Raw genomic sequence first — 23,615 nt, forward strand, 5'->3', positions numbered from 1 at the left:
AGCGCTTCCAAAAACACCTACAAATGCAGTAGAGAAAGGGAGAATGAGTTAGTGACAATGAACTCTGTAAAGATTTGGGCAAGCATTATAATGCAGAAGGAAGGTGAACGTACAGAGCAGGTATCCTCCATCTGGCAACAGGGACAGAAAGACTCCATGCTATGGAGTGACCTCCCCTTGATTTTCTCTCTCTTCTCAGCCTTTACTATCTGTAACTTGGTCACTCCCACCATCTGTTAAAGTGGGCAGAATGGTGATAACAGCTGATCCACAACCTCCCTGCAGCTTCCAGGCAGATATTGCTTACGCAGACAAAACCAGTTCAAATATTTATTCAAACAATGGCAGTAAATTTCATTCGTTCATTTCAGTTTAGCACAGATTTTAAAGTTATTTGTGGGATCCTTAAATAATAGTTTGGATTTTACACAATAGATCTCAATTTCTGTACCAAGGTAATATAAAACTTTGAAAAGTGTCTTAGAATTCTAGACTCATTGTATCAATCTACTTATTCTTTATAAACACAAATTAAAGACTGTTTATTTAAATTCCAACAGTTCAAAGATTATCAAATAAATTAAAACAAAATTTTATCTCTTCAGAAAGGTGATGTCCTAATTTCAAACTTCATTTACATCATCTATATGTCAATGCATTTCCATTAACTTCCATGCATTTTTCTGAAATTGTAGCCATTTCAGATAAAAAGCAAAAAAAGTTCAGTTGATATAAAAAGAGAAGTTAGTTGACAATCAACTGTAAAATGTTGTCACAATGCAAATTCATATTTTTTCATTCAAGACAATGTAAAAATTCTCAGTGGCAGCACACTAAATCTTCAAGACATGGGGAGGAACCAGTTATTTCCTCTTATTTGTTGTAAATAATATATTTATTTGCACACATATTCAACTCAGTCTTGCTTTCTAAACAGACCTAAATATTTGTAAGAAACACTTGCCTTAATTTGCTCATAGGTTGTTTGGGGGGTTTTTTCTTATTTTAAGAGTCAATTTGAGTGCTAAATTTGGATACTTCTCAATATAAAGAAAAATTATTTTAATTGCACAGAGATTATACCTTGAACTGGATTTTTTTTCATATTTTTAGGATTTGTGAAGAATTGAAGTAGAGAAGACAAGATTAGTAAAGGTATATATTGTCTGTGCATTCAGCTAATTGCAAATTTTAAGTAAATATCAGGAGAAATAAGCTACAATCCTGAAAGCTCAAGTTTTAACCTGTATGTTATATAATTTTCAACAGATATATTTGCTAAGAGGAGTGAAATAGTTTTCTAAGTTTTGGGAAACCAATCAGGTTGTCTTGTAAATCTGCAGAACTTAATATAGATTTAAGGAATTCATAATCTATCAAAGTTAAGCTTACTTTCCTACATGTCATAATTTCAGATCATACCACACTGGAACTTATAAACTTCTCTGAAAGCATTATACATCATTCTGCAGTGTCTCTATACTGCTTCAAAGATCATATTTAACTCAGAATAATGAAAAAAAAAACCCAAACAGTTTCTTTAGATACTAATTTTAATGTAAGCACTATCAATCCATTTACAGGGTGAATAATTAAACATTATAAATTCAGATCACATCTGATACCACTTCCACTGACTGACCAGGAAGGTCAGGGAATTTAAAAGAACAGGAACACATAAGTCACTTATCTTCTTAAGCTGTTACGTACCGTGGGATTAAATCCTTAAACCACATTTCTGAACTTGATGTTTTACTTTTGTCAAGAAAATTTTAAAATGCTCTCTGCATAAGGCCTTAAGAACTTTAATACCTCATATTTATTTTTAATTTTTTTTTCAAGTATTGAATATATTGCCTCCTAAGGAATGGTATCTGTAAATATCACAATATGATAGCATTCAAACATTTGTTATCTGCAAATGCAGAACATCTGCTACTTTGTCACTTAGCAACAACACTATGCAATAATTTTGCCCTCTCTGCTCCCCCCTTCATTATTATTCAAAATATGTGCAGGACAAGAAATGTTTGGAGAAAAATTGTTCATGCACAGAGATATTTTGACACAAAAATCTTTTTTCATCAAAGATGAAAAGCACCTTGTCATTCATTTCTAATTACAGCCTTTGTTCTGTCATTACAAAAAGGCATCAATTCCCCGTGGTGATGTCATACACTGACATTTACAAAACTACATTGGACTTTGCCTCCTCTTGGTCTTTGCCAAAATCAGTCAGCATCAGCACTGATATACACTGATAAAGGGAATTTAAAATTATGAACCTTAATTGTGTTTAAAGTCAAGGAAACTGCGTTATGCTTTCTGATGTTAATAGCTGCTGAATCATCTAAAACAATGCAGAAAACTTCACTGCATATTCCTATTCTGAGATGCCAAGACATTAAACTGCAATGACAACAGAGATTTTACAGTCCAAGAATTAATTTGAATAGATGTAAACTTATTAAATATTAAAATGAACTATTTAGTGTTCTGCAATTAGTGTTAACATCCAGGCTAAAACTACCAGTGGGGAAATACCAGAATGGAAGTGGCAACCATGTGAGAATGTAAAGCCTTAGAGAAATTCTAATCCTGGCCAAAACAGCATTAGAGAGTCTAATTCAGACTAATGATGAATTAGCATAAATCAGAAAACGAGATAAATAAATCCCCCTGATTAGTTTTACTTAACATAAAGTCTCTTATTAATTTTCTGAAAGTAATAGAAAATGCTTGTATGAGTCTAAGCTAGAGGTTTCTTTTACATCTTATTAGGGATTATTTACAGCTGTCAAGATAGCAACAAGAACTTTTCCGCTCTTGACATAATTGCCCAATAAGCATTCTTGGTAATTTCAAGACCTTGCAACTAAGAAATCCACCTATGAAGTCATTGCACAATCTCCAACTTATTAATGAACTCAGCACAGATATGCAGCATGTTTAAATGACCTAAGGTTTATAATATTTTCATAGAATCCTGGAATCATAGAATACCTGTTGGAATCGACCTCAAGGATCATCTGGTCCAACCTTTCTTGGGGAAATCATGCTGCCATGGCACTCTGTCCAGCTGAATCTTAAAATTATCCAGTGTTGGGGAATCCATCAGTTCCCTAGGAACTGCTTGCTGTACTTATTTTTATAAAAATGTTCTTCTTGTGTCCAGCTGGAAACTTGCCAGGAGATGGTCATCTTTAATGTCAGAGATTTTTCTCAAGGAAGGCATGAGATATAAATACTTTATTCCAGAGTATGCACATGTATACAGAATACTTTGCTTTCAAAAATCAAAAACAACAGTTGTTTTTTAAATGGGATTTAATAAAAAGGGCTGAAAGGAGTTTTTAATCAAGATAGTAATATTAAAGTTTCTATCCTGATTCTAGTGTACATTTGTTTGGTTTATGCTGGTTTTTTTTTTCTCAATTGCATCAAAATCTAAGGTTATTAATGATATTTCTAATAGATTGTAGAGCTTTGTGGCTTTTCGTTTTGTTTGGTTTTTTTTTCACTGAACAGTGAAATTTCCTGTACATCGCAAAATTAACATATAATTTTAATGAAAAATCTATGGCAGTAGCAGAATCCCTGAAGGACTTGAACTTATGCTCAATAATCCCGATGGGTCCCTTTCCTTGAGAAAACTTGTTCCAAAGGTTATGAAGGCATAACCTTGAAAGAAAAAAAAGTGGGGAAAAATCAAACATCTGTTGAAGAATGACATTTTTAATCCCTGTGATTCCAATCTCTATCTAAATAGTCTTCCACCAACAAGAAAATCAAACTAAAATGTACATAACATACTGAATCTGTTGCATGGATGATGATGGCTTTGGAATTGGCACTGAACAAGGCCTGTTTTATTGTACAGAAATACCTGTTTGTTTGTTTGTTTGTTTGGTTTTTTAAAATAAATATATATACACATAAATACTCTGAAATGTCTGACTTATCATATAAACCTTACTTACCAGATGAATATCAAACTCACTATATAATAGAACACAACATATGGCACTTATGTGCCATGGAACAACATGGATACTACAGCCAACTTGTATACTGGGGACAACTTCATGTAATCCAAGGGTTGTGTTTTGTTTGGGTGTTTTTAAATTAGTGTTCTGCAGTTTTATTACTTTCCTTCCACAGGCCATTCCTTAGACAAATAAATATTTGTCATTCTGCATTGTGGATGTGTGTCCTTGTTTAACAGACACCTATAGAGAGGTTGAGCAGATCAACGCTCCCACTCAGTTTATTGTCAGCTGGGAACAGTTTGAGGGGGAACTCAATCCTCTTATCCAGGTCATTGATAAAGATATTCAACACAATGGCAGCAGTACAGTGGGGAGCTCCACTGTTGACCTGCCACTAGCTGGATGTAGCACCATTCACCACCATTCTCTGCACCCAGCCATCCAGCCAGTTTTGAACCCAGTGAAGAGTGGACTTGTCCAAGCCATAGTCTGCCAGTTTTTTCCAGGGGAATGTTATGGGAAACAGTATCAAAGGCTTTACTGAAGTTCAGGCAGACAACATTCACAGCATGGTGCACAGAGCCACCCCACTGCCTCTCCTTCCTCATCTGTCCAGTCTGAAGAGCTTGTAGCCATTCATAGCAGCACTCCAGGCACAGGAGTCATTCCCCAATGCTGGTGTGATGGCGACTGTGTCATAGCTATCCTACTGCACAGTGGCTTCCAGCTCCTCCTCTTTATTACCCACACTGTATCTGCTCAGCCACTGATTTCACTCCCAACACTGACCTGTTGCTCGTGGTTCACCTGTAGCCAGCCTGATCTCATCCCCTTTCCCCTTCAAATGTAATTTAAAGCCCTCTCAATGATTCCTGAAAACTCATGGGCTACAGTAATTTTCTTCCATTTAAATAAGTGAATCCTATCTGTCCCTTGCAGGCCTGGTGCCATGTAAACATCCCCATAATTCAAAAAGCCAAAATTCCACCGATGGACCTGTCTTTAAGCCATGTGTGGATCATGTGGCTTCTCCTCCTTCATATTCTTCCTTCCTATTGAAGTGATTGAAGAAAACACCACCTGTGCTCCTGTCTCTTCAACCAGTCAGCCCAGTGCCATGAAATTATTTTGATTGCCCTAGGACTTCTCGACCTTCTCACTACTGACCTGGATGACCAGAATTTGGTAATGATCAGAGACCTAAATCAATCCAGAGAGTCTCCTAGTACCAGAAAGAAGATTTCACAAACACTGATCAGTCTACCCCTGTGACATATATCTGATGCATATATCAAAGAAAAATGTTTGCTGACATTCACACAAACGGTATGAACAAACAGCACTCAGAAACCATGAATGGTGCAAACAGCAGTGAAAATAACCTTGGAGTAAAAATACAGTTTTATTATCTCACAACACTGATTCTGGCTTGTGAGTGCAAATGCTTTGCATTGATTTTTCTAATCTTTCCAAACAAGCAACTCAACTGAGTTACAAGATGTTTCATTAAAAAAAAGGCCAGTTATTACATTATTAAAATCTTAAGCTATTCCAAGAACTTCTATTTTCCCAGTGCTAACCAATTGGAAAGCTATATTAAATAGGCTCCTTTCAATTTAAACTCCTAACAAATGCGCCAAAGGCACTAGGTACGAGAACTTCTTAAATGAATGTATCATGATTTTTTAATTAGTTTTGTTAAAACGAAAGCTTACAGAAGAAATACCTGTTGTATCACTAATTCAGCTGTGGTGACAAATGCCAAGACATACAGAACAATTTTATTCCTCACCCAGCAAAATCAATAATGGTCACGAATTCCAGGGTAGACAATCTCTTGTTGCAGGGGGTCAAAAAGCTGTTCAGCACAGACAGTAATACAGGGAAAAGAAACCTGTCAACCAGAACTAATGTAAGACAGTGAATTCCCTTTTCCATCCCCATAGATTGACACCTGGTAAGTTCTACCTTTTAAATTCTTCTAAGATTAATTATAATTCAAGGAGTGAAATAGGAGTGAAATAAGGGTATGGATTACTTTAGGAAGAAAAAGCGTCTTCAGGAATCATTCCTGAGAATAAACTTTCATGAACTCAGGCATATATTTTGGGTTTTGCACTAAGGCAGCAATGAGTGTAACTGAAATGCATGACACTTTTCAGACTTTTCATAGTCTGAAGCCAGGAACTTTTGTGTGTTACATAAGAAGAAAACAGACACATCTTTAGCAGTTTCTGGCCAAAAGCAAGACTCTTTAAGGGTTACTTAAACTAATGCAATCATGGTAAAGAGAATTAGTTCTTTTTTTAATAGATAAAGAACTCAAGTAGCCTGTCAAAATGTCAAATTTTGCCCCTAATGTTAGGGTGCTAAAGTGTTAGGGTGCAGTACATTGCATAAGGCCATAACTTTTGTTACTGATCTAAATTTGGCTTCCCTATTGGACAATTTCCAAATTCTAAGTGGGTTTTGAGGTGTCGAGGAGTGAAGCAAGAGTGGTGTGTTTGTCTAAAATTAGAATACTAGACAAAAAAAAGGAACATTAACTAAATAAAACAAGTGAAATTAGCTTCATCATTAAGTGGAAGTGGAAAGCAGAACTGATGAGAGATCAGCCCTATGAAGAAGGACATGAGGGTAGTGGAGGATGAGAAGCCAGATGTGACCCAGCAGAGTGCACTTGCAGTCCAAGAAGCCAACCACATCCTGGGCTGCATGCAAAGCAGCGTGGCCAGCAGAGGAGGGGGTTCTGACATTCTGCTCTGGTGACACCCACCTGATGTACTTCATCCTGCTCTGGGAATCTGAGTCCAGGAAAGATGTGGACCTGTTATAGTGAGTCCAGAGCAGGGCTGAAGCACAACTCCTATGAAGTTGGGCTGAGAGAATCGGAGTTTTTTTAACTTAATCTAATTTTCTTTTATAAATGGCTTGGCTGTTATTTCATTTGAATTGCTATTGTTTTAATCTGATATATCTAAGGGAGTATATCACTAGAGTGAAATGAAATGAAGATATTTTTCATGAGTCCAAGTATACCCTAAATTTCCTAAAGGGAAAAGAAAGTTAAAATTAAGTAAAGTTTATAAGCATTTGTTTTTTCAAAAGCTGTCAAATTAAAAGCTCTTACATAATTCTACTAATATAGAAAAATCTGGACACACTACTTGCTCTTAGTGACATTAAACTATTACAATTTTAATTTGCAGTTCAAAACAGAATTAGACTATATTAACTTAATATTTTATTCATTTTTAAAAGGCACTTTTAGATATAACAAGGTTTATATTAATTAGATACAGTAATTTTAAAATAGTCTGCAGTGTTTTAAAGATGCTGTAAGTCTGTAATTGCTAAAGAATTTTAAAAAACCCAATAACTTTCAGAAAGAAAAAGAATGTGTATATGTGTACAAATGTCAGGCTTAAATTTAGTGCAGTCATTTAGGTTGACTATCTATCTATTGTCTGTTGTTTTGTGTTTTCTGTTACTTTTTAAAATTAATTTTAAATTTCATTTGAAAACATAAGGATTTAAATTTTAAAATGTATGTCAGTAGCTCTATTTTATTACTTCTTGGATTCAAATCTATAAATTTCTTGTCAAACAAACTATTCACATTTATGAAAGAAAAATGCACTGAACGGAACTCAGTAATTGTTATTACTATTACTATTACTATTACTATTACTATTACTATTACTATTACTATTATTATTATTATTAATAATAATAATAATAATAATAATAGTAGTAGTAGTAGTAAGACACTGGGTAAATATTTATTACTCTATTCCTGAGATAAATCCAATTACATTTACGATGTATGGCATGTTTCAGTATTTGACATGAAAAAAATTTCTGACAAAGAAACAAAAACTAAATAAATGCTTTCTCACATCTCAAAGTACATGTGACATTAAATAACAATTCCATTCCAGAGTAAATATATTTGATTAACACAATGACTTAAAGTAATGATTTGTTTTGCAAGATGCAGTAAATCTGCCATTTATTAACATATTGGTAATCACTCTAGCTGAATTGCATAGAGAACAAAGAAATTAGAGGAAAGATAAACAAATGCAAATTGGTTATCACAAGGTAAATAGGCTCTAATGAATTCTTTATCCTATGTAAGCAACTCATCCACATCACTTTACTTTGATCTTAAACCAGTGAACATAGTCACAGAGATGCTTAAGACTGACTTTAAGTCAAAACATTTACAGAACAGACTTTTAAACTCCTTCTGCCAGACCCTAAGAGACTGTATCACCCAAATCAATATGCACAGCTTCTTCTTTCTTGTCTACAGTGTTGCGGTTACCCCAACACTTGCTTCCAGCAGGTTCAGAGCCCTCCAAAAAATCTGCCCACACCCTGCAGCTCACTGATTTTTCTAGGGTCTTCTCTCCCTTGCAGGGTAGACACTAAAATTGGTACAGAAGCAGCAGAAGTGAATACCAAGTGGGATTGCTCTCAATTGGGGTACTCATGTGTTCCACCTACCAGAGAAAACAGTAGTTGGGAAAGTGGCAATGGGACTGAACAGCACAGTCCAAGAGCCTGTTTGTCCAAATGCTGACAGTCCTAGAGGGGAAGATGCCAGAAACTGCTAGATTAAATTGTAAACAAGGGACTTACCAAGGAGGTGACCTTGAAAAAGAAGGACAAAAAGAACCGTGTCAGTTTTAGAATTCCAGAATTGCCATGCCACCATTGCAATCTCTGTCTAGGGCTGGCTGAGTGTCCTCAGCATTAGGGCCACAGGGATGCAGTCAGGACAGTGATGATACAGACTGCAACACAGGACCCACCCTCATGTGTGCACCCATGATAGCACCCATTGTGCTATCCCACCAGTGGATGCGCTGACGTGGAGGTTGGCAAAGCCAGAGAATGCAGGCAGCTGTCTCAGTGCATTAAATTCCCACTTCTGGGAATTAGTTATAAAAAGCTGTTCAGAAATTATTTTAAAATTTGCGTATAACTAGCATTGTGATTTATCTTCTGTATTATGGATATTGATCCTGAATATATGGTCCATTGATTGTTGGTTAATTAGAACTCATTAATAATTCAATAAACCACTTTGAATCAGATTTTATATAAACCACTATGAGCTGAGCAGTTTTTATGTCCAACATTGTTATTGACTTCTTGCTCAAAAAATGTCTCTTTAAACAAGTTCTAAACATATAGTAGAGAAGGAACGTTCAGGAGTTGAAAAAAGCAGAGCATTTTATAACCCAATGTTAAACAGAAATTTTCAATAGTGACTATTGAAAGAGAGTAAAGGTTGTTGAAATCAGAGTAATGCAATAGAAGTGACAAATATAACAGTGTATTGGTAGATATATAATATGGTTAGGTCAGAAGGTGACTACAGTGTTGACTATACAGTTATAGTAGCTGAAGGCTTTAAGAGTTAAACAGGACTCAAATTTCAGCAGCTGATTGAGTTATGTCAGTTTGGAGTTACATCTCTTTGAAGAAAACCCAAGTGATGACAAAATGTTGTTATAATGTGAATAGTGAAGCTCTGTTTTGCTAAGTATAAAAATGCAATTTTTTCAGTACATTGCATTAAAATACTTACATGATGAGGGTTACATGAATAATAGAAACAGAACATATTTTAAATAATATTATTTCACATAAAACCCAATTTATATTTATGAAGTTTGCCAGAGTTACAACATGAAATGCTGTTATACATTCTCTGCAATACTCCATTTCGCAAAACCTTAGCAAGATGACTTCTACAACATGACACTGTAGTGTTGCCAAATGAAGTTTAATGTGTAATGTTTGGCCAACTCATCCCAACTAGGAATTCCAGGTTTCTTTTATTGACACATACCCTGAGGATGATTTAAATGTTGGTTGAACTGAATTAACTTCTGCTATTTCTTTTTATTCATTAAAAATAGAGACTCAATGATGAGGCTCAAAGCCAAATGCCTTAGGCATGCAGTGAAGTGTATGGAAGAAGAGCGACTTCTTTTTCGAGACTTTCTTTTAAAAAATTAGCATCCTGGACTGGCTGCTTCACAAATGGCAAGTTTTTATAAGCAAAGTTAACAATAAATAAATCATGCTCTCTAATTCATGCATGAATTTCTAACCTTCTACAACTGGATTTGAAATATGCAAATTCATTTTTTGTGAAAAGTGTATTTTTATACCATGTAAAATGTATATGTTATCAGCTAAATAGACATTACTGCATATGAATCTGGAAATTCCATTTCTAAGATCGGTACAGTTGCATTTATTTTAATGTGCAAATTCTAGATTCTCATGTAGATGAACATTCATTTGTCTGGAAGACTGAATTTATGTGGGCACTAATTTGTTATGGATAATGAATGCACTATGAAAGAAAAACACACATTTCTTCTATATAAGCCAAATTATTTTTAAATTTAGCAGCATGACTGATTACTTATGTATGACAATTACTATGTTTTAAAATAGGGAATTTTATAGTTACTTATACAGAGGTCTTAAGAATTATAATTATTTAATTTATTTTTATCAGGAAAATCTATACAGACAAAAGGAATATATGCTGATAGATTTCATACAAGAACAAAAATATTAAAGACAAACATTTGGGTTTAAAATGAAGCAATTCTTCATCCCCAGCTGAATTATTACTCTTTTGCTGTGTTGAAAAACAACCTGCTTGTACAAATTATGATCTACATATGGGAGTTTTAATAATGTTGATGACTTGGTATAAACTCAGTAGGATAATGGTTTTTTCTTTTTACAAAAGGAAAAAAAAAGCAATAAAACTAATATTCAAAAAAACCCCATTAATCTTCTATTGTTTAGATATATATTTAACACGAAGAATGTGGCAGAAAGTGGCAGTTCAAGTTTAGTTCCTAAAAATACAATATAATTCTCACACAATCCCCTTCAAATATATATATATATATGAAATTTAAAGAAATTAGCATATTTGTTTGTCCTATTCCTGTTTACCTTTTGTGCTCTGGTCCCCACATCATTCTACTGAGTAAAAAGTTTGCAATGAGAAAGTGCCATGACTTCTAATTGTTCGTTGGTTTGGGAGATTGTTTGACTGGCACCGCTGTGTATAGTTTTTCAGTTTATTTTCACAGTTTGTAGTGAGTCACTTGTTTGCCAATTAACATGATGTTCCCAGTCATTCTCTTGCATTTGTCTACAGATAATGAATGTTCATTTATCAACTGATATTGCTTTAATTAGATCCTTTTCTGAGGGTTTTCTGCCACCCTTCCTTTCTTACTCTGCTCTCAGATCCTAAAATGGATTTAGCTATGAAGGGAAAATTCCAATTACAGTGGTAATTTTTTTTTGACTGAAGTATGAGCTCTCATGGAGGGCAAGAAGGCTCAACTACAAGAAGGAGTTAAGCTGTTTGAAAGCAGGGATGCTGGAGACAGAAGGCTACTTTGCAAGGGAGTGAGGCATTTCTGAGTGCTGAGATAAGGAACAGCCTCAGCATTATCCTGTAGCCATCCTGGGATCAGAGCATTTAGAAGCCACGTTTCACACTAGATGTGGACTGAATGATGGACCCAAGGATGGCCTAGAGTGCCCCATGTTTCTTGGGTGTGGTGCAAAGCTATAAAAGGTTTATGATGCATCTCTGCAGACTCCATGCAGATTTGCAGTAGGACTCAGCACACTGAATTGTTTATTACTTTTTTAATATATATATATTTGAGCACAAATGTGTTTAACTCACTTCAAGGCACAACATGAAAATTCCTCAAGAGCTAACAAAATGATTAGTCACTCTAGAGTTTTAAAAAGTTTAGCTTGCTCATTTGTTGGGCTTGGTTTTTTGTTTTGTTTGTTTCTTTGGCTGGGTTTGGGTTTGGTTGGGGTTTTTTTGTAATATATTTTCTACAGAAACACAAGAAGGGATATTCTGTACCTTCTACTTCCATGCTATCGCATATTTCTAGCTTTTCTTTAATCCCTATCTCTACTCAGTTCAAATTAACTTTGAAGTCATTTTTGCTTTTTTACTGAAAGCTAATGTGCTCACTCCAAATTCCCTGTAGCAGCAATAGATATTTTGTCTTTGAAAAGAATACACATATAGAATTTTTATAGGATTATACTTCTCAGACAGACTGTATGCTGCTCTTCAACTTTCTATAAATGTCATGGACATATGCAACCCTTGGCACTATTGAAAGCTTTGCTATTAACTACAGTGGAATTTGAACTAGGTTTTCAGCTGGTGGTTTTATTGACTTTCCACTTTCAAGGTCTTTTATAACATGAAAACTAGTAATACAGATTTTCAGTTAAATTGCCTGTTGTTCCACCTTTCCTCCTATTCTAACAATTTGGATCAAAGATTCTGTTTTTACAAATAATTATATAATTATCCTGTAAAATATTTAAGGTTCTTCATAAGTATTTTTATTACATGGGTCATTGAAAAGGGAGAGTTAGGTCAGTCGATTTATCAACTGAAAGAGAAACAGAGAAATTCGAAGACTGTGGTTTGTAGTTATACTATAATGAGAAAAGCATACTGCTACATTACTGCTATATTACTTGCAGTCTCTTGAGTTCCTTCTCAGTAGTAGCTATATGTTTCCTGCAAGCAGTATTACTCATGGGACATAGCAAACAGATTTTCATACAACTGCATATGCTGGCTGGGACTTGAACCCAGCTGGAAATGTTTCTGAGTCCTTAAGTTACAGAGAATAGCTTTTGTACTTCCATAGTTTCTGTACAGGGACTATTGTCATCAAACGGAGTTCCTTTCCCATCTCCCTTCAAAGTTATCTAATTTTCATTAGTGTACGATTTAGAGAGTAAAGAAGATTTTTAATGAACTAAAATCCATTTCATTTTATTTTATGACTTGTTGCATTTATCATAATAAATATTATGAATTAGTTTTCATCAAGTCTATAAAATAAATAATTCCTGCATCAAAATGGCAATATTCAGTGAGTGGCAAACTGAATCAAATAAATAGCACTGAGGTTTCTCTCCCCCAGATATCCACTTATTTTCCAATTTTGATCTAGGGAAGGCAATGAGGCAATTCTTTTTTTACTAATCTATGGATAACAGGAGAAAGCTCTACTTGAAAATTTGCATAACAAAAATAGTTAAATAAGGTATACGGATCAGTATATCTTGGAAACTGAACACATCTCTTCAAGTACACATTAATTATAAAAAAGTGATATATTAAAAGAAAAGGAGATCAGTAATTGATTTTGTAAATGACCTTGTATAGAAATACATATGAATTCTTCATGAGTGGGGCCAGTATGGATACCTCAAAGTACTGCAGATACAACAGAAATGCTCAGAGGGTAGCCTTGAATGTGAGCTCACAGACCGTTTGCAGAAGTTTGCATAGCCAATGTCACCTTTGCTGAAACTCCAGAATATCAGCAAAAACTGAAGATCTACCTAAAGAAGAAAGAGCTTTATCCACCACATTTATATTTCTAGCAACTCCTTCACTATAGGATATTATCTCTATAGGGAAGAAGATAAGGAAATTTGGATGAAAAGAATGTATTGTCCTATGCTGCAGAGTCCAGCCAATCATGCTACTGAAGATGCATCCAGCCTGCGTACAGAAACTGTTATATTCCATTGCTTTTATTTTCCTAAATTTTACAATAAAAAAAATCTTCCTCTTTGAAAAAATAAAGCAAGTATTTAACTCACATCAACTATGGAAAGCTTAAAAAAAGCTTTTTCTGTTTGAAGTGAGTTTTGCTATGGAATGGCTGACACTTGCCAGTGCCTTTCTGTTTCCCTTCTACCTGTTCTCAGTATGTCTTGAAACCTTAGTTTTTCTGAAAACTAAGGATTTCAGTTTAAACTAATTTAGATTGAAGGATTCTCAATATCAAATTTTGGAAGTGGAATTTTGCTGCATAAAACATCTGAAACACTAACTAGGATTACAGTTACAAAATTTAGATGCTGTTTTTTACTTGCTAGAAATAGTAATTTACCTAAATTTGTTTTTATACTGCCTAGTCCTCATAAAAAATTCAAGTATAAATTCTGTAAAAGATTCCTTGTACTTTAAATAAGTTAACATATCACTTTTATTTGTTTACTGTATGAAAAAGTTATGGTGATGTTTATTTTCATTTTCCATTCAGGGATGACTTCTCTTGAAGGAGAGGCTTTCAAAGTCTGGCAAAAATGGGAATAGAATATCAAAAGCTTTGTTTTACAATATTCAGGAGTGCCACTTCCTCTATTGCCTGCAATAGCAGAAAGTCTTCCTTGAAATCCAAACATATCCAACCTATCAGGTAACATTTCCATCGAGGCTATTAATCAATAGATGTGCTTCATTCCACATTTTATTATTTTGCAAATAAAGTAGTTATTTCTTTCACCAGTAGTGTTGAGATTTTCTGGTCAAAGCATTTTTTTCATCCACATAGATATGCTTTTTTTATTACATAGTTATGGCAGACTATTTTTAGTAATATCTATTTAAAAAAAAAATAAATGTAGACTTAAAATTTCACTTGCTATTTACAAATAAATAAATAAATCTTTCAATGTAACATCTGAACTGGGATGATATTTAAAGGAATATTCAATTACAATACAGGTAAAGTAATAGGACTAAAATGAAATTTTAATTTTTTGTGTATCAAGAACCTAAACCCCAGAATACCTAAAGATATTTTAAGAAAGCTGTGGCCCTCCTTCATCTTTAGATTTAATTGAAAAGAACCTGGAGTAAAAGAAAAGAAGTACTAAAGACGCTACATTTTCCATCTTTTGTCCTACAATAAATGGTGAACTACAACTTTCATTTAAAATATTGTAACACAACTTTCAACTTTAAATCACAAAAACTACACACTATGTTTTTTAACACAAAAGAGACAGTTTAAACTTTTAAAGTTCCTTGAAAAAAGCCAGTAAAAATAATGCAGTCATTTATTCACAAGATATATTGACTGTAACTCTTGTGTCTGATATAGAACCACTCTTCTCCCTTTCTGGCTAGAAATAAACCTGAGAGAGATCGCCCTATAAATATTTTCTCTTCTGAGATATTTGCATTAGGATGATACACATTTTCTTCTGAAAATACAACCTTTTCATTCTTGCCTCTAGAAGGAACACAGTGAGCAGCCCACACATCTAGCCGTTTTGGAATTTCAAACCAGGAGAAAACACCCCCACCACATGCAATGGGCAAGCAAGAGATAAAGCCACCAACTAATGGGGAAAGTTGTGCAACAGCAACAAAAATTGATTATGCACTAAGAGCTGTGTCTCATAAGAGACAAAAGGGACAAAACCAGAAGGTGTAAAAGGAAAATAAAAGACAATAACCTTGGGAGCTTCCTTTTGCCAAATCACTGATAGAAGGTTAATTTTTATTAATTTCTTAAGGAGTTCTTCAAAATGTTCCCTGCCTTGAAAGCTGCTGCTTTGACGGCCATCACGTTCTCAGTTTGATTTTCTGGCAAAGCAGAGGCAAGTGTGAGAACATGGTGTCAACCAGCGTATGTGGAAGAGTCCCATTCAGCTATTTCATTTTGCAGAACGAACTGGGACAGTTCAGACTAATTTTAAAGCAAGTAAACAGGGATGTCTTTTGCATCAGTTAAAAATTGGCGTTTTTTCCTCTTTCTTTCTAATAGAGTATGTAATATTTACACAAAACTGTAGCTATGGAAGCAACACCAAAAAATGCAACCAGAGAATTCTCCTATGGAAATAAATTATACCAATATTGTTCTTACCTTAACTTTTATCTTGCTCTGGTGTTTCTGATTTTAAGAATTTTAAGAGAAGTTACATAATATCCTCTTTCAAGAAAAAAGATTCCATCCCTTTGGATGCATGTGTCTGAAGATCAAATTCTGCTTTTAGTACATGAGGAAGAGCCTGATTCATGCTCTTGTAAATTAAAGTTGGTCTAAGCTCAAAAAAAATAGTACCAATTGAATCATGTTTGTAAATAATGTGTTGTGAAGATAAAGGCTGATTAATTTCCCACTTTTCCAAGAACCTTCATATCTAGAATACTACATCCAGTTTTGGGCCACTCTGTAAAAGAAAGACAGTGACCAGCTGAAGATAATACAAGGAAGTCACAGAGATGGTGGGGCTGAAGAACTTGTTCTTTGACAAGAGTCTGAGGGAGCTAGAATTGTTACTTTGGAATAGAGTTTGCCTTGGAGGGATCCCCAGTGCTATGGGGAAGTCATTGAGGAGACATAGCCAGGCTCTACAAAACAATGCATGATGAAAAGATGAGAAACAAGAAGTATAAATTGAAATAAGGGAGGTTCATCTGAATATAGGGAGAAGTTTTCAACCATAAGGACAGAGACGCATTCACACAAGCTGAGAGAGGTTGCTCACTTCCCATCCTTGGATGATTTCAAGACCCAGCTGAATGAAGATCTAAGCATCTTCGTCTGACACAACTGGATGAAGACCTCAGCAGACTAGCCTGACTTCCTTGGAGCTGACCTGCCATGAGCAGAAGATTTGACTGGAGACTGTCCAAGGTCCTTTTTCTACCTAAACAATTCAATTGTATGAAATTTGCATTTTATATAGAGCTATTTCAGTTTACCAGATTTGGTAGTTACCTAATTTATTTCATATGAGAAAATCCAGACAGACATCACTTACAAGAAATTATTTCCAAATTGCACAACCAATAAATATGAAGTCTATACTCTCAAAAAACCCCTGTGGAATCCCATTAAAAGACATGAAAACCAAGGTAAAAGCCAATTATGTGTGTCTGCCAAATTCATTAACATTAATTAATGAGAATGTTGACTTCTACAATTGTTTGTGTCAGGTGGAAAAGACAAACTTGATAAGACAGTACCTGCAAAATGTCATTAAATAGTTTGCAGTTCATTTCTATCAGTATCAAATTTTAGATTAAGACAATAATAATGTTTATATGAATTTGAAAGAATTAAGTAGAAATCCTCTCTAGAAACCCCACTGCATATATGAAAAAAAATTATGAAAATAGCTTTCATTCTGAGGACATTAAACAGGAAGAATACTCCTGCTATAATAAACAAATAGCAATAATTAGTATAATAACAATATATAATACTGAGCTTTGGTTCTTCTCATCCTGTCAAAGCAGAAGTAATTATTTTTCCTCACAGAACTGATACGAAAGAAGTTGTGCTGCATATTATGGATGTTTAATGCTTATTATCAGAGGCTCTGTTATAGTATGTAAAGCTTAAATTTTTGTGTGAGGCTGTGAATTTTTAAAAGCATTGCAAAAGACAGAAATATATCTCATTTTCTAAGAGCTCTTCTCTACATGTCTCTGCAACATTTGAGATATGATTTTAGATTCAGGTTTGAACACTGAGACAAGATCAAGATGGGTTGACAGCCTCTTTCTCCCTCTTTCCTTGTAAGGTAGCATGTTATAAGCATTTTTATGGCACCTTATTAGAGGTCTTTGCAAGTCTAAGAAGACAAAACAACATTTATAAACATATGCTTTGCAAATACTTGTGAAAACTTGAAATGTAAATGAATGTAATACAAAATGAGAAACATGAATGGCATATGAAGTTCTGAAACGTTGTTGCTGTATAAACTATATAATAACAATCTTGCATAAGACTTTAGCTCTCTCAATGGTTTTTTATTATCAATTTTAAATCATCAGTTTTCTGAGTGTTCTGTACTGAAAAAAATAATGAGAAATAGGGGAGTCTCCAAAATTACCTCTACCTCAGGGATTGCTACATCTGGCTATCACCCAAATACATCAATTCCACCTAAGATGGTGATAGTTATATCATATCTGGAAAGACATGGTCAATGAGCTGTCTTCAGGATCCAGTGCTTGTCACTTTGAACATTTTTATTCACTACTCACAAAGTGTGTGTGGCTAAAAATATAATACTTTCTCCTGCTCATTTTGAGGAAAGGGTGTGTGTCTGTGTAGTATCTGCCCCAAATTCCCTCTGCCTGTATCCATCCCCAATGTGAACTAGTGGCTGCCTTGCAGCTAATTTCAGCCTGGCTGGTTGAAAGCAGAGCAATGGGAACAATCTCAAACAGCCAGGTTTGAGACTGGACTCACATATCTACTGTGTGGAAAGTAAATATATTTTGGTCTTGATGAAAATTTTAGAGCTGTTTTTTAGCAAAAAATGAAGGCTGCTTGGACCTTAATGGCTTGACAGGCTTGACTCATTGCTGCTTTCATGAAAAGCATGGTGCCTCCCCAGATCCGACCAGAAGTGGGGGTGAGGTCCTAGCACACTTAATTTTGTATTAGTTAATCCTTCAGCAGTAAGAGGTGGCACCCTCAGTGGAGTGGCTCCATGTGTCATTCACTCCTGTTCTCACCAGGATTTCTGATGCTGTATCAGTGCAAGAACTCACCTGCTTCAAAAATTTTGGCATGCTTTGTAGCTTACTGTGATTGCAAAGCCAGTGTGATAGCAAGCTGCCTTGCAAAGTAGAAGTCTTACTGCCTTGAAATTTCCCTTAAATCTAGTATATTGGTTTAGCCCCAAAACACAATGGAATGAAACAAACCAAAACAGAACCTTTTCCACTGTATCAACCAATTAAGCATTGAATATACGATCTGTAGATAAGCCACGGGGAAGGGAGAGTCACAGAGAGAGAACTGAACCACATCTTTTGCAGTGATTTGTCATTGGTAAGGCTTTACTGTAATGTCATACTGAGACTAAGTAACTATCTTAGGATAAATTTGTTTCTTATTTAGATCACATTGGCATGCATAAAAGGTTTCTTGTATGGAGACAGATTTATAGGAGGTCTGAAGTGTGCATACATACAATTTGCTAGACTAGTATTTCTATTTTCCCTATTGTGCATCAACAGAAGGCAGTGAACCACTGTTATATGTTACATTTTAGATTCTCATTAGCCTGGAGTAAGCTGTAAACATATATATCATAATTTAATCCATCAAATTATGAACTCAGTATTAATGAAAACTGTACTAATAGCTGAATAATTCAGAACAATAGTCTAATAGGACTTCAGATATTACTTGGAGGACTTTTTGAAATATTATATTAACATAGAGTCTTAATTTTGAAGTGTTTTAACCTTTATAAACATACAGAGAAGCAAAATATAATATTTCATTACAAAATTAAAATAAAGCAAACCAGCAGAACATAAATTTGAAGACAAAGCAAATAGGTTCAAGACCAAAAGCCTTGAATATTTTACTTATTTCTATTGCAGACACATAAATAGGAAAGGGGATAATCACTACTCATTTCAGGCCATAAAAACACTAATTTCCTCAGAACACAGGCACGCTTTTTTCCAACAAGATATCAGTCATATAAGCCCCAAACCTCTTAAATCCTATTTTTAAACTAGTGTGTTTCTATTAACATTGTTACCTTTGATTCTCCTTTCTATGTTGCTCTCCCCACCTTGAAAAGAAAGTTGTTACTCATGTGAGATGATTCAGCTGCTAGCAAAGCAAGTGCTAAACTGTTATACTTTGCATCCAGGAGGCAAAAAATTTTCTGTAAAAGTGAAATTCGAGCCCTTAATGTATGAAACCAAAGGAAGCCTGTTCTGATGAGAATAATTATGTCTGAAATAGGTTTGATGGCATTTTCTGCCTCTAGAATTTTTAATTCAATAATCAAGGGAAAGCTATTCAGGTGACTTAAATGACCAATGCAGGCTTGAATGGCCCTAAGTTAGAGAACCAACAGCTATACATGGAAAGCCTAACTAAGTCACTGGAGTATAGTAAGTAAACTTTTGTATTACTCCTAACATGATCTTTGCAGTGATACGGAAAAAGTATGATTTGTACAGGAATTTAAATGTAGTTTAAAAAAAAAAAAAAACAACCCAAAGTATTAGCTGTCATCACAAAAATCCTTTTTGAACACACTAGATTAGGAATCAGTGTGAATAAAGAGTAACCTTTAAATTTTAGATCCTTTTGGCTCTTCAAAGTTAAATAGGCAACATGCAATAGCAAGTTATCTCCAAAGTAGGACTCCCAGGCAAAATCTCTTTTAAAAAATCATTTTTCTCCAGTTGAATTGGTGAAACAATATATGTTCAAGGAGTCAAAATTTCTTTAATTAATACTTAAACTCAAGCTTCTTTTTTCATGGTAAAAATCACATAGTGTATGTGATTTAAAGCTTTTGGGTTCTCAAAAAATTATGAAAGATAGAAATTCAAACAATCAGGGTACAATATGGAACTGTCAATTTTATGCTCAAAGAAATCATATTAAAATCATTAAATGATCAAGAGCCTGAACACTATGATATTCACTGGGAGTAAGACTTTCTCCATAGCACTCTTGAAGCTTGTGCAGCCCAAAGGTAATCACAAAAAGAAAAAATCCCATTAAAAATGCTACATTTATCCCTTTTAGAGACACAGCTGTTTCTTTTTTAGCAAGGACAGAGTTCCTGTAGGTAGTTTTACCTGGCTATACGTTGAAAAAACAGCCTTGTTTGATAGGGAGAACTGTCCCCATGGAACATGAACTGGCAGAAGGCCAGAACCAGTAAGGAAAAATAAAAATTAGTTGAAGCAGAGCAACAACCTAAAGTATCAATTTTCAAAATAATTGAGTAATTATTTAACACATGAATTACTCAATAATACAATTTCCCCCCCACCCCAAATAAATGATAATAACCATTAGAAGTGAGTTCAGTAAACACTCTTTTTCACCCATAGTTTTGAGTGAGTAGAATTTCTGGCAGGTGCCCAAACAGGTCACTATGAGTAGGATAATGTGGCAATCTGTTATCATTAGCTCTGTTGGAAAGGTTCTGAACACACTAGAGAGAATTAAATGACCTGGAAAACTCAGTCTATGGAAAAGTCTATTGTACTCATCTCCTTTATTTCCACCTCTATGCATCACTGGAACAGTGGAACAGCAAGATTTGCTGGTGGTGACAAAGATAAAGGTCATTTTTCAGTTTCTCTTTCATCCAGCACAAACCATTTAAGGACTGTTAAATTCTACACATTCAGAAAATGACTATTTTCTGTCAGGTCCTTCTGCTCTCTTGGTGTGTTAGTCTATTGAAATCTTCACATTTGGAAGATATTGCAGATTTGTCTTTTAAAAATCATTGCTGCTTTTGTTCCTGACCATCATTGTTACGAGTGTCAGAATTTCAGATCATGCAAAATAACAATACATAACCCCCTTATATAGCCATTTTAGCAACCGTTTTTCCTAACTAATTAATGTAATTAGGTGTAATTTTTTTCCAGCAAAACTTGAAAGAAAGAATAGTTCTTAACAACTCTATTAAATCTAATCACTCTGTCAAGATCCAAAGGGTCATGATAGATACCATAAAGAGAATGACATAGCTGATTCAAAAACATGTATCAGAGAGGTTTCTATTGTTTATATAAACTCTGTTTGCGTTCCCCACTTATTTGAGTGGTTAACTTTAAACACAGAATGTAACTTTGACATGCATCAGCTATTCTGATTTAACAGTTTTGTATGCAAACCTTATTCCTGGGAAATCCAACTAAAGGTAAATCCCCAGCAACTAAAGAAAAGAAACAGGGGAATCAGCAGAATCTTAGGCAAAAAAAAAAAATCTTTTGCATTTTGAGAAAGGGGAGATGAACATATGCCTTGACCTCAAACTTCAGAAAAAAATTCAAGGGACTGTAGGCGGGGAAGCTCAGTGTTTTCCCTAAATATGCTTTGTTTCACACTATCTACTTACTGAGAGGCTGAGGACATGGACTACCAAATATATGATTTTGACTGTATATTCTTCACCAGTAAATAAGCAGCTCCTGCTTAGGCATAAAATTATGCTAAATCCTTCTTCTTTATAGAAGCATAATAAATTCACTGGAAATTTATCTTATTTTTTCAACAGGAATTTCTATATTTGAGCACTTTATCATTTATGACAAATGATTATGACATGGATTTAAGAAACAGACTCAAGAATCGGTTCTGTTCTGTTGCAACAGAGGATGGATTTAACATTTCACACAGAGGCTGACAGGCCAGAAGTTGGTTCTGTCACTTGATATTACAGATTAATGTTAAAAGAATATCTACATAAATGATTCTGAAATATTTGTCAAAATGGGACTACGATAAACCTCCTGTCTAAAGACAAGCAGAATTCTGGAATAGTATACACAATTATTTAGCCTATTAGGAATTATTTTGAGAAACAAAAATATGTGGGAAACTATGTCTTTAACGCATCTTAAACAATTATGTCTTCAATTTATCTTTTCTGTTCTTTAGCAAGAAAGATAAAAGAATGATTTTTAATTTATCTCTTGGGAAAAAAATGCCTCTTCCCCTTTCTCTTCCCCTATCACTTTTTGCTCCTCAAAACTATTAAAGACACCTCTTAGATTCCAGAAAGCCTGCTTTGCATGCATTCAGAACCAAAATATTTTTATACAACAAATATGTTTCAAAAAATCTTGTAACACTTGTAGAAAAAAATTTAAAAAACCAACAAGTTAAAATTCACCTGCCAATCTTTCCTGTGCTTTTAGTGCAATACATTTCCAAGGGCAGGAAAAAGAGTTAACCTGTGTTATTTTTAAAAAGAGACTGTGAATCTACTCATATCAAGTTCATCAGTTCTAATTCATTTATGTCTTTTGGAGGTCACTGTCTCTCTCATTCATCACAATGGCTTTCTGGTTCTTTGATATGATTCTCAATTAGTTGGGTAGGCAGGTAAAATATCTGACATCCAACAGTGAACTATGAGCTTCCAAATATGTTTGCACAGCCACACATTACACTTTAGCAAGCTCTTTACCTTAACCCATTAATAAACCATAGTTTGAGGTTAAGAATAAAGACTCAACTCAAAAATTAATTAGAGGTGTTCTGAACTACATGTTCATGAGTCATTCATCTATGAAATGATAAAGCACACCAGTTAACAGATAACCACAGACATTTACTCCATCTTATTTCAATCTGTGGCTGTACTCATGATAAATTGAAAGCGAATAACCATTGTTCATCTGTGTAGTGAATATCAGATTCAAATGACTCAAATCTACAGCTGCTGTATCATAATGATTTGTATCACAACAGGCTCTTGAACAAAGCACTTTCTATATTCGCCTGCTTCATTAATACAAAATTATATTTATTCAGTACTCTAGCAAGATAACCCTGAGTTACACAAACCACTTAATAGAAGTTGGAAAAACCGTAACTCCTAAAAGGAGCATTACCCTTGACCTTCAAGAGGTTTACCTTTGTGGAATCTGCTTGTCATTTCAGAGTCATGTAGCAAACCCACATATTCTAGATCTAGACCAAGCTCCACTGAAATACCTGAGAGGTTAGATGTGCAGCATAGACTTTGTGGCTTGTCTACAGAGATTTCTATACTCAATTATATGCAACTAAACTTGACACAAAAATTAGATTTCAAAACCTATTCAGTGCATTCAGGTTAAGAGTATACTGCAATGACTATTTTAAAACATTTTCAAGGAGTGGTAAACACTTTTAAAACAGAACCTTTTGCAAACCCATGGCAAGAAATATAACAATATCATATATAAAACTAGATTAGTTT

The 23,615-nt window shown here is 34.5% G+C and overlaps 1 protein-coding gene across 4 annotated transcripts in view; it reads right to left on the minus strand.

The window, feature by feature from the left end:
* Positions 1 to 23,615, minus strand: part of CNTN5 (contactin 5) — a 603,752-nt gene that overhangs the window by 394,407 nt on the left and 185,730 nt on the right. The window lies entirely within an intron of this gene.

Source organism: Passer domesticus, chromosome 2, assembly GCF_036417665.1.
Source record: "Passer domesticus isolate bPasDom1 chromosome 2, bPasDom1.hap1, whole genome shotgun sequence".
NCBI classification, from domain to species: domain Eukaryota; kingdom Metazoa; phylum Chordata; class Aves; order Passeriformes; family Passeridae; genus Passer; species Passer domesticus.